This window comes from Lactuca sativa, chromosome 1, assembly GCF_002870075.4.
Source record: "Lactuca sativa cultivar Salinas chromosome 1, Lsat_Salinas_v11, whole genome shotgun sequence".
NCBI classification, from domain to species: Eukaryota; Viridiplantae; Streptophyta; class Magnoliopsida; order Asterales; family Asteraceae; genus Lactuca; species Lactuca sativa.
The window spans coordinates 139,350,649-139,361,420 of record NC_056623.2 but is presented as its reverse complement, the minus strand read 5'-3'; positions in this window follow the sequence as shown (position 1 = coordinate 139,361,420).

The following is a 10,772-nucleotide window of genomic DNA, read 5'->3' as shown; positions in this document are numbered from 1 at the left end:
TAAATTCGCCAAACTCAGATAAAAGTAAGGTCTGAATGGAATGCTCCAGATCTTCGTCTGTGGAATATAACTCTCGTAGCCTATCCCATATTTCTTTGGCAGTGCTGCATGAACTCACTAGCCTGAAAGTATCCGATTGAAGAGCGGATCTGATTAGTCTCAATGCTTTAATATTGCACTGAAACTTATCTTTTTCGTCTTGAGCAATATCTTTTACGTCCTTCAACAGATCATTATACTCTTTCTGAGTTTTAATGATTTTAGACGTTGCTGAATGAGCGAATGGTCCAGACACGATTGCTTCCCAAATAAGATATCCATTGTCTTCAGATCCAATGACATAATCTTCAAAGTGATGTGCCCAGACTTCGTAATCCTGGGTGTAAAGGATGGGAATCTTCGTCGTTGATCCAATGTTGTTTGAGATGTTTATGGGATTTGATTGTGACTCGTCCATGATTGATCGTATAACCTGTTTGAAATATCAGACTTGTAATATATAAAATTAGGGCAAAACAAATAAATGCTGAGTTACGTCAATTATGGGATGAAGGCTCAATAAATATTAGTTAATGCGAAATAACCCTAATCGCAACCTTTTTCACAGAAAAGATGTGTATGAATCACACAGCCTCCCGCTCTGATACCAATTGATAAGTTATTAATAAACTTAATGATCGATTAGATCTTCTTAACAGGTAATGCGATGAATGTAAAAACAGTAAATAACACAAGTATGGATCAAAATGTGTCGAATGATTAGATCAAACAATCCTCAGCAGAGCTCGACTAAGAACTTCCGCTGTAGAGGATTTTAGGGTTACAAGAACGATAATAACAAACTTGCTGAATAAATCTCTGATCGTTCTATTCTATCGTTACTCTTCTAGGAAGCATGCAAGCTCCTATATATACTAAACCCTACTAAACTCACGGATGGACAGGCCCATACCGGAGATACATAATGGACTAGCTAACGAGCCCAATAGACGCAATACATAACACAAAACACGACCCAACACTGTTGATAGGCCTTCTGGATTTGATGTTGAGAAAACTTTCCCGATTGATACTTTTTCCCTTTCTTTTCAAGCCAATGATTGATTGTTTCCACCTCAGATGAACCTTTTGTGTATGAAACTTTAGTGGCTTTATGTGTGAAACGACCCAAAAATACGGCCCAAATTTTTTTTTTTTTTTATTTTTATTTTAATATAATTAAAACTGTAATCAGAGCATCATATAATAAAACCATACGTGACATATTCCAAAACATAATAAAATACTATGCGGAGAACTGTATCATACTACATCAGATCAAAACATCTAAATCAATCCCAGGCTAAAGCTGAGGCGGTGGTGTGTGCGATGCCATCATCCCGAGCTCTTCCCTTTGCTTGCTGAAGTACCTGAAACCAAAACTGAAACTGTAAGCACGAAGCTTAGTGAGCTCCCCCAAATTACCACATACCATACAATAATATATATCAAGCACATACGAGGCCTTGCCCCCTCCATCGGACCGAAGTCCGAAGCTGACTGACCGGGACCTTATCCCCTACATCGGACCGAAGTCCGAAGCTGACATCGGACCGAAGTCCGAAGCTAACTGGGACCTTGTCCCCTACATCGAACCGAAGTTCGAAGCTGACATCGGACTGAAGTCCGAAGCTAACTGGGACCTTGTCCCCTACATCGAACCGGAGTCCGAAGCTGACATCGGGCCGGAGCCCGAAGCTGACTGATCATAGCATAACATATCACTAACATGAACACGCATAATCTTGTCTGAGCCACGAAGGCATCAAACATGCTAACTACTGCATCGGATAACGTCCTGATACTACTGCTAGCTAAGCGGGCCGGCATTGTGGCCTTAGACCCATTCCTACTGAAAGGGAACTCACCTCGTAAACTGGCGGCTGAGTGTGTGTGTCTGAAAGCTACCGGCTGCTGCTCCTGAATCTCCTCGGCTACAAGTCCATGAACACACTCAATCAAATACTAAACACTGCACTTGGGGTAAAATGACTCTTTTACCCTTGGTCAAAGTCAACTTACTAATGGGGCTGACTCGCCGAGTTGGGCCACCCAACTCGCCGAGTCCTACTCTCACATCTCAGTTCTACATGCTGCTACTCGTCGAGTGTGGCATCGACTCGACGAGTACCCTCTTGATCCAAGAACTCAGATGATCTTCATCCGACTCGCCGAGTCAGATGAACAGACTCGACGAGTTGTTCTTAATCCTTAAGGAGATTGCCTTGGACTCGCCGAGTTGTATGAACAACTCGCCGAGTCCCTCCATTACTGAGTCTACTCCTAACTCGCTGAGTCCACTCCCTAACTCACCTCATCCACTCGACACTGAAGAAACTGGAGAACTCGGGGCTCGCGACCTGACTCGTCGAGTCGTTCTTCCGACTCGCCGAGTCGCCGCCATGCAACATATTTTTACTCGATTTCTCTTGAATCCAACACATGCAAATGATAGATCTAGGTCCATTAAGCTGTTTTACCACGTAAAGTTTCCAACTTTACGTGCACAACCACATGAATGAGGGAAAAAGACTAAAATATGCACAATAAGGGTAGATCCATGGCTTATAAGCAATGTAACTCCAAAAAGACAGTGGATCTGGACTCTTCAACACCCCAACACTCAGATCCAAAGGTATTTCGGCTTAATAACACAATCAAGCAAGCATGAAGCTTGGAACAAGCATCAAATAGCCCTTAAAAGAGCTCTAATGGAAGTTTAAGCATGAAACCAGAAGAGAACTCCGAAAATACCTGAATAAGTTCACACTTGATCTTGGATCTTGGCACTAGAACTCGTTTCCTTGCTTCCTTCTTCTTCTCCTTCTTCACCCCTTCACAAAATGGAACAAGATCACATATAAGCTCACAAGAGGAAGGTTTAGGGTTTCTCACAGAGCTCTCAGGGGGAAAGTGACGAGATGGAGGCTATAATGGGGTTTAAATAGTGAGCAAAACCCGGGGAGTTAGGGTTTCACCCAGACGGATGGACTCGCCGAGTCCAGGATATGGACTCGCCGAGTCCCCGGCTCACGCGTGCTCTCAGCCGCGACCCCACTCGGCGAGTCAGGCTATGAACTCGCCGAGTTCCTCTTGCAAAACTCACAACAATTACCAATAAATTAACATACCGGGAACGGGTCGTTACAATTCTCCCCCACTTGACTCAGACTTCGTCCTCGAAGTCTGCTACGGCTGGATCTGCAAATAACTCAGGGTAGTGCTCTCTCATCTCCTCCTCAGCCTCCCACGTCCACTCAGACCCCTTCCGGTGCTGCCACTGCACCTTTACTAACTGAATTTCCTTGTTCCTCAAGGTCTTGGTCTTCCGGTCCAAAATCGCGACCGGTCTCTCAATATAATTCAGGCTACTATCGTCCTGAATATCCTCTAGGGGAACAACTGCTGATTCATCCACCAAACACTTTCTCAACTGAGACACATGGAAAGTGTTGTGGATCTGACTAAGCTCTTCAGGAAGACCTAATCGATAAGCAACCCGACCCACCCGGGCCAAAACCCTGAAAGGACCAATAAATCTGGGGCCCAACTTGCCCCTCTTCCGGAACCTGATGACACCCTTCCAAGGTGAGACCTTTAGAAGGACCATATCTCCCACCTGGAACTCCAAGTCTGAACGCCTCCTGTCGGCGTAGCTCTTCTGCCGACTCTGCGCAGTTTGCAGTCTACTACGGACCTGCTGGATCAGTTCCGTCGTCTTGAGCACCACTTCGGTGCTCCCCATGACCCGCTGACCGACCTCGCCCCAACAAATCGGGGTCCTGCACTTCCTGCCATATAACATCTCAAAAGGAGGTCGATCAATGCTCGCATGGTAGCTGTTGTTATACGAGAATTCCGCTAAGGGAAGATACGTATCCCAACAGCCCCCAAAATCCAGAACACATGCCCTAAGCATGTCCTCGAGAGTCTGAATCGTCCTCTCACTCTGCCCGTCAGTCTGAGGATGGAAAGCGGTGCTGAAATGGAGACGAGTACCCATCTCGTCGTGAAACCGCTTCCAGAATCTGGACGTGAAGCGAACATCTCGGTCCGACACTACCGATACCGGCACTCCATGACGTGCCACAATCTCTCGCACATAGATATCGGCTAACCTTTCCGCCGATATACTCTCCTGGATCGGAATAAAATGGGCACTCTTCGTCAACCGATCCACTACTACCCATATCGAATCTACTCCACGTGCGGTCCTGGGAAGTTTGGTGATAAAATCCATGGTGATGTCCTCCCATTTCCACACGGGAATATCCAACGGCTGCATCTTGCCGTGAGGTCTCTGGTGCTCCGCCTTGACCTTCCGGCAGGTCAAGCACCTCTCAACGTACCAAGCGACGTCCCGCTTCATGCAGGGCCACCAATAGTCAGGTCGAAGATCTCGATACATCTTCGTCGCCCCTGGATGGATAGAAAATCGAGACTTATGAGCCTCGTCCATCAATACCTGCCGTACCCCACCCCAGTACGGTACCCACACCCTCCCATGAAGCGTCATCAAACCCCGACTGTCGTAGTCGAACGAAGCTACTCGACCCACTATCCTCTCGCACCTCTGCCTCTCCTCCTTGAGACCCTCCATCTGAGCCTCCTTAATCCGCTCCAACAAAGGAGTGATTACCGTCATCCTCATACACAAATCCCTGATGGGGGCCGCCGACACCTTGCGGCTCAGGGCATCGGCCACCACATTGGCCTTCCCTGGATGATACAGGATCTCACAGTCATAGTCCTTCAGCACGTCCAACCATCTCCTCTGTCTCATATTCAAACTCGGCTGATCCATAAGGTATCGTAAACTCTTGTGGTCCGTGTAGATAGTACAGCGGACCCCATACAGGTAATGCCTCCAAATCTTGAGGGCAAATACAACTGCCCCCAGCTCCAAGTCGTGGGTAGGATAATTAGCCTCGTGAGGCTTCAACTGTCTCGAAGCATAAGCCACCACATGGCCTCGCTGCATCAACACTGCTCCCATACCTGTGATCGAAGCATCACAATAGACCACGAAATCCTCAACACCCTCTGGCAAGGTAAGGATCGGAGCCTCGCACAATCTCTGCCTGAGAGTCTCGAACGCCGCCTGCTGCTCAGGCCCCCAACGAAAAACTACCGACTTCTTGGTTAGTCGGGTGAGCGGCACTGCTATCTTGGAGAAATCCTGAATAAACCTCCGATAATACCCTGCCAATCCTAGGAAGCTCCGAATCTCAGATGGAGACCTCGGGACCTCCCACTGCATCACGGCCTCAATCTTGGCCGGGTCAACCAAAATACCCTTCTGATTAACGAGATGCCCAAGAAACTGCACCTCGCGTAACCAGAACTCGCACTTGGAGAACTTAGCGAACAGTCTCTCCCTCCTCAAAGTCTCCAACACCTCCCGCAGGTGCTCCTCGTGCTGCTCCTGCGTCTTGGAATACACCAAGATGTCATCTATGAACACTATCACTGACCGATCCAGCATCGGCCTACACACGCGGTTCATGAGATCCATGAACGCGGCTGGGGCATTGGTGAGCCCAAATGGCATCACCACAAACTCGTAATGACCATACCTGGTCCTGAAAGCAGTCTTCTGCACATCCTCATCTCTAACCCGCATCTGATGATATCCGGAGCGTAGATCGATCTTGGAGAACCAAGACGCTCCCTGAAGCTGATCAAACAAATCATCTATCCTCGGGAGTGGGTAACGGTTCTTCACCGTTACCTTATTCAGCTCCCGATAATCAATACACATACGATGCGACCCATCCTTCTTTCTCACAAACAGGATTGGCGCTCCCCAAGGCGAACTGCTCGGTCGAATGAAACCCTTGTCCAACAGCTCCTGCAGCTGTGTAGACAACTCCTGCATCTCAGGGGGAGCTAGTCGATACGGTGCCTTGGCTATCGGAGCCGCACCAGGGACGAGGTCGATCCGGAACTCGACCTGTCTCTCAGGAGGTATCCCCGGCAAATCCTCAGGAAACACATCCGGGTAGTCTCGAACGATAGGAACATCTTCCACTGTCGACTTGCCCTTCTCTCGGGCATCCAAAACATAGGCTACAAAACCGGCGCAACCCTGCTGAACATAGCGCCTCGCCCTTGCGGCGGAACAAAAGGTCGGTCCTCGCTGTGGCCTCTCGCCCTGAATTACCAACTCTCCCCCACTGGGAGTGCGAACCCTCACTAACTGAAGCTCGCAATCAATCACCGCCCCATTGGGGCTTAGCCAATCCATACCCACAATAACCTTATTCCCTCGCAGGGGAATAGGTACCAAATCCACTGAAAACCGCTCATCAAATAACTGAAGAGAACACCCTCTGTGCACTCTGCCGACCCTCACGGTCCTATCATCCGCTATCTCAACTTCTAATGGACAATCCAGCTCCCCTGGAGCTCTACTGAACCTCTTGCTAAGCACAAGAGATACGAATGATCGGGTAGCCCCCGAATCGAATAATACCAAAGCAGAAATGCCGTTCACAGAGAACGACCCTGAATAAAACATACAACCATAAGCAACATTTAATCAATAATAATAAAGAGATAAAAGGGAAGATACATACCCGTCACCACATCAGGAGTCGCTCGCGCCTCCTCTGCTGTCATCTGAAACGCCCTACTCTTCGCCACTGGCGCATCAGCTCGGCCCTGCCGGCCGTCTGTAATCCTCAAGGTAGCAGGGGCAGGTGCAGCCACCTTCCCTGCTGAAGCTAGACTCGGACACTGGGACTTTTTAAGTCCCCTCTGATTGCACTGAAAGCAAATCAGGTCTGACGCAGCAACGACAGTAGCAGGAGCCGTACAATCCCTACTCAAATGTCCAACCCGACCGCACTTGAAGCAGCCGGAACTCCCTGCCTTGCACGCTCCCTCGTGCATCTTCCCACACCTACCACATTGACCGTAGCTCGGCTGTCCCCTGGACCTATGATCCGAAACCCTGGGCTTTTTGCCCGAACCTCCCGAACCCGAAACCGCCTCCGGTTTCCTCTTCTTCTCCATCTCGAGATCAATCTCCCTCTCCCGAGCTCTAGCAATCATATCTTCCAGCGTTTTACAGCTGGACCGGCTCACAAACTGGCGGATATCGCTCCGCAACATCTCATGATAGCGGGCCTTCTTCATTTCCTCATCAGCTACATACTGAGGAACGAGAAGAGCCCTCTCCCTGAACTTGGCGGTGATTTCCGCCACTGTCTCTGTAGTCTGGGTGAGGTCCTGAAACTCCCTAGCTAGCTGTTGCACCTCAATGACCGGTGCAAACTCCGCCCTGAACCTGGTAGAGAAATCAGCCCAGGTCATAGCGTCCAATGCTGCATCATCCCCAATAGCATGCCCGACCTCCTCCCACCAATCTCGTGCCCTATCCTTTAGAAGACAGGACGCCAATCTGACCTTGTCCCCCTCGGGACATCTGCTAGAACGGAAAGCGTTGGCCACATCTGCCAACCATCTGGTGCTCGCTATGGGGTCCCGCGCCCCATGATAGTCCGGGGCTCCACATGCCCTGAACTCCCTGAAGGTAAGGGTGCGCGACCCCATCATGGCCGCCACCTCGGCATGGAAGGTGCCCAGTCTCTCATCCATCAACTCTAGAATCCCCTCCTTGATCGAACCGAAGATCACAGGAGTCTGCTCTATAATGATGCGCGTAATCTCCGAAGAAAGAAACTCTCGGGTCTGCTCATCCATGCGCTCATCCCCTGAGCCTGAACCTGATCCCTCTCCGGCACCTCCGCTGCCGGCTGCTGGTCTCGAACGCAAAACCACCATTCTGAAACACATCACAATCACATCAGAAAACAGAAATATCTTGAGGGATCATTGATACTACAACTAGCTTCCTGGTCTTGTCTCAGCCTCTCTTGATTCGAGTACGGATCCTCTGCTTCCAGTAGTACGGGCCCATACTACCTTCCACATCTATCCGTACTTTCTTCAAGAACTGCCCTGACTCCACCAAGTCGCTTCTACTACTACTGATCTCTGCTACTTTCATCCTAGGCTTGCCCCAGGGAAACCTCAGACTTAACTCAACTAGTCCTCAGCTGCTGCAGGTCTCCTTATAATGCTAATTAACCATCACCTGAACACCATCACATGTGACGAAGATCAGATAATTCTTCAAGTAAAAGACCCGTCCCTATAACGGTTGGACTCAAACAAGAGCTGCGCAATAGGGTCAGTTCCAGCACTCTGGGATTATTCAACCCTGATCACATGTGGTGTATCGTGTTCACCTAATGGCTAACTTCCATCACTCAGAATTCCCACAAAGCACGAAGCAGGCAGCATTCGGATAAAGGAAACATACTCAGGCAAAACTATTCTCAAAATGAGAAACTGATCTAGCATACAGTGCTAAGCTCATACTATCAGGCATAACCTAAACAGGCTATCCTACTGCTGTCTACTCAATACTAGCATGCAATACTCATAGAGCTGTAACACATAAAGCAGGCACATAAGGCATCCTCCTAGATCCTTAGTCCTATACTAGCATGCTATTCAACTGAAACTGAACTGAACAAATAACTTGTATGGATAATTTGGGAGTACTTACTTGAGCTCGGCTGACCGCATGCACACACCTCTATCTTGTTGAAAATTCTTCCTTTCTAAGTGCTTTCAAAAATTCTTTTAGAAAACATTTTACTTTTAGAAATCTTTTTATTTCCCCTTAGTTTGAGTTCAGATACACCCGGAAGTGTATCCGAATCCCTCAAACCAGGGCTCTGATACCAACTTGAAACGACCCAAAAATACGGCCCAAAATTTTTTTTTTTTTATTTTTTTTTATTTTAATATAATTAAAACTGTAATCAGAGCATCATATAATAAAACCATACGTGACGTATTCCAAAACATAATAAAATACTATGCGGAGAACTGTATCATACTACATCAGATCAAAACATCTAAATCAATCCCAGGCTAAAGCTGAGGCGGTGGTGTGTGCGATGCCATCATCCCGAGCTCTTCCCTTTGCTTGCTGAAGTACCTGAAACCAAAACTGAAACTGTAAGCACGAAGCTTAGTGAGCTCCCCCAAATTACCACATACCATACAATAATATATATCAAGCACATACGGGGCCTTGCCCCCTCCATCGGACCGAAGTCCGAAGCTGACTGACCGGGACCTTATCCCCTACATCGGACCGAAGTCCGAAGCTGACATCGGACCGAAGTCCGAAGCTAACTGGGACCTTGTCCCCTACATCGAACCGAAGTTCGAAGCTGACATCGGACTGAAGTCCGAAGCTAACTGGGACCTTGTCCCCTACATCGAACCGGAGTCCGAAGCTGACATCGGGCCGGAGCCCGAAGCTGACTGATCATAGCATAACATATCACTAACATGAACACGCATAATCTTGTCTGAGCCACGAAGGCATCAAACATGCTAACTACTGCATCGGATAACGTCCTGATACTACTGCTAGCTAAGCGGGCCGGCATTGTGGCCTTAGACCCATTCCTACTGAAAGGGAACTCACCTCGTAAACTGGCGGCTGAGTGTGTGTGTCTGAAAGCTACCGGCTGCTGCTCCTGAATCTCCTCGGCTACAAGTCCATGAACACACTCAATCAAATACTAAACACTGCACTTGGGGTAAAATGACTCTTTTACCCTTGGTCAAAGTCAACTTACTAATGGGGCTGACTCGCCGAGTTGGGCCACCCAACTCGCCGAGTCCTACTCTCACATCTCAGTTCTACATGCTGCTACTCGTCGAGTGTGGCATCGACTCGACGAGTACCCTCTTGATCCAAGAACTCAGATGATCTTCATCCGACTCGCCGAGTCAGATGAACAGACTCGACGAGTTGTTCTTAATCCTTAAGGAGATTGCCTTGGACTCGCCGAGTTGTATGAACAACTCGCCGAGTCCCTCCATTACTGAGTCTACTCCTAACTCGCTGAGTCCACTCCCTAACTCACCTCATCCACTCGACACTGAAGAAACTGGAGAACTCGGGGCTCGCGACCTGACTCGTCGAGTCGTTCTTCCGACTCGCCGAGTCGCCGCCATGCAACATATTTTTACTCGATTTCTCTTGAATCCAACACATGCAAATGATAGATCTAGGTCCATTAAGCTGTTTTACCACGTAAAGTTTCCAACTTTACGTGCACAACCACATGAATGAGGGAAAAAGACTAAAATATGCACAATAAGGGTAGATCCATGGCTTATAAGCAATGTAACTCCAAAAAGACAGTGGATCTGGACTCTTCAACACCCCAACACTCAGATCCAAAGGTATTTCGGCTTAATAACACAATCAAGCAAGCATGAAGCTTGGAACAAGCATCAAATAGCCCTTAAAAGAGCTCTAATGGAAGTTTAAGCATGAAACCAGAAGAGAACTCCGAAAATACCTGAATAAGTTCACACTTGATCTTGGATCTTGGCACTAGAACTCGTTTCCTTGCTTCCTTCTTCTTCTCCTTCTTCACCCCTTCACAAAATGGAACAAGATCACATATAAGCTCACAAGAGGAAGGTTTAGGGTTTCTCACAGAGCTCTCAGGGGGAAAGTGACGAGATGGAGGCTATAATGGGGTTTAAATAGTGAGCAAAACCCGGGGAGTTAGGGTTTCACCCAGACGGATGGACTCGCCGAGTCCAGGATATGGACTCGCCGAGTCCCCGGCTCACGCGTGCTCTCAGCCGCGACCCCACTCGGCGAGTCAGGCTATGAACTCGCCGAG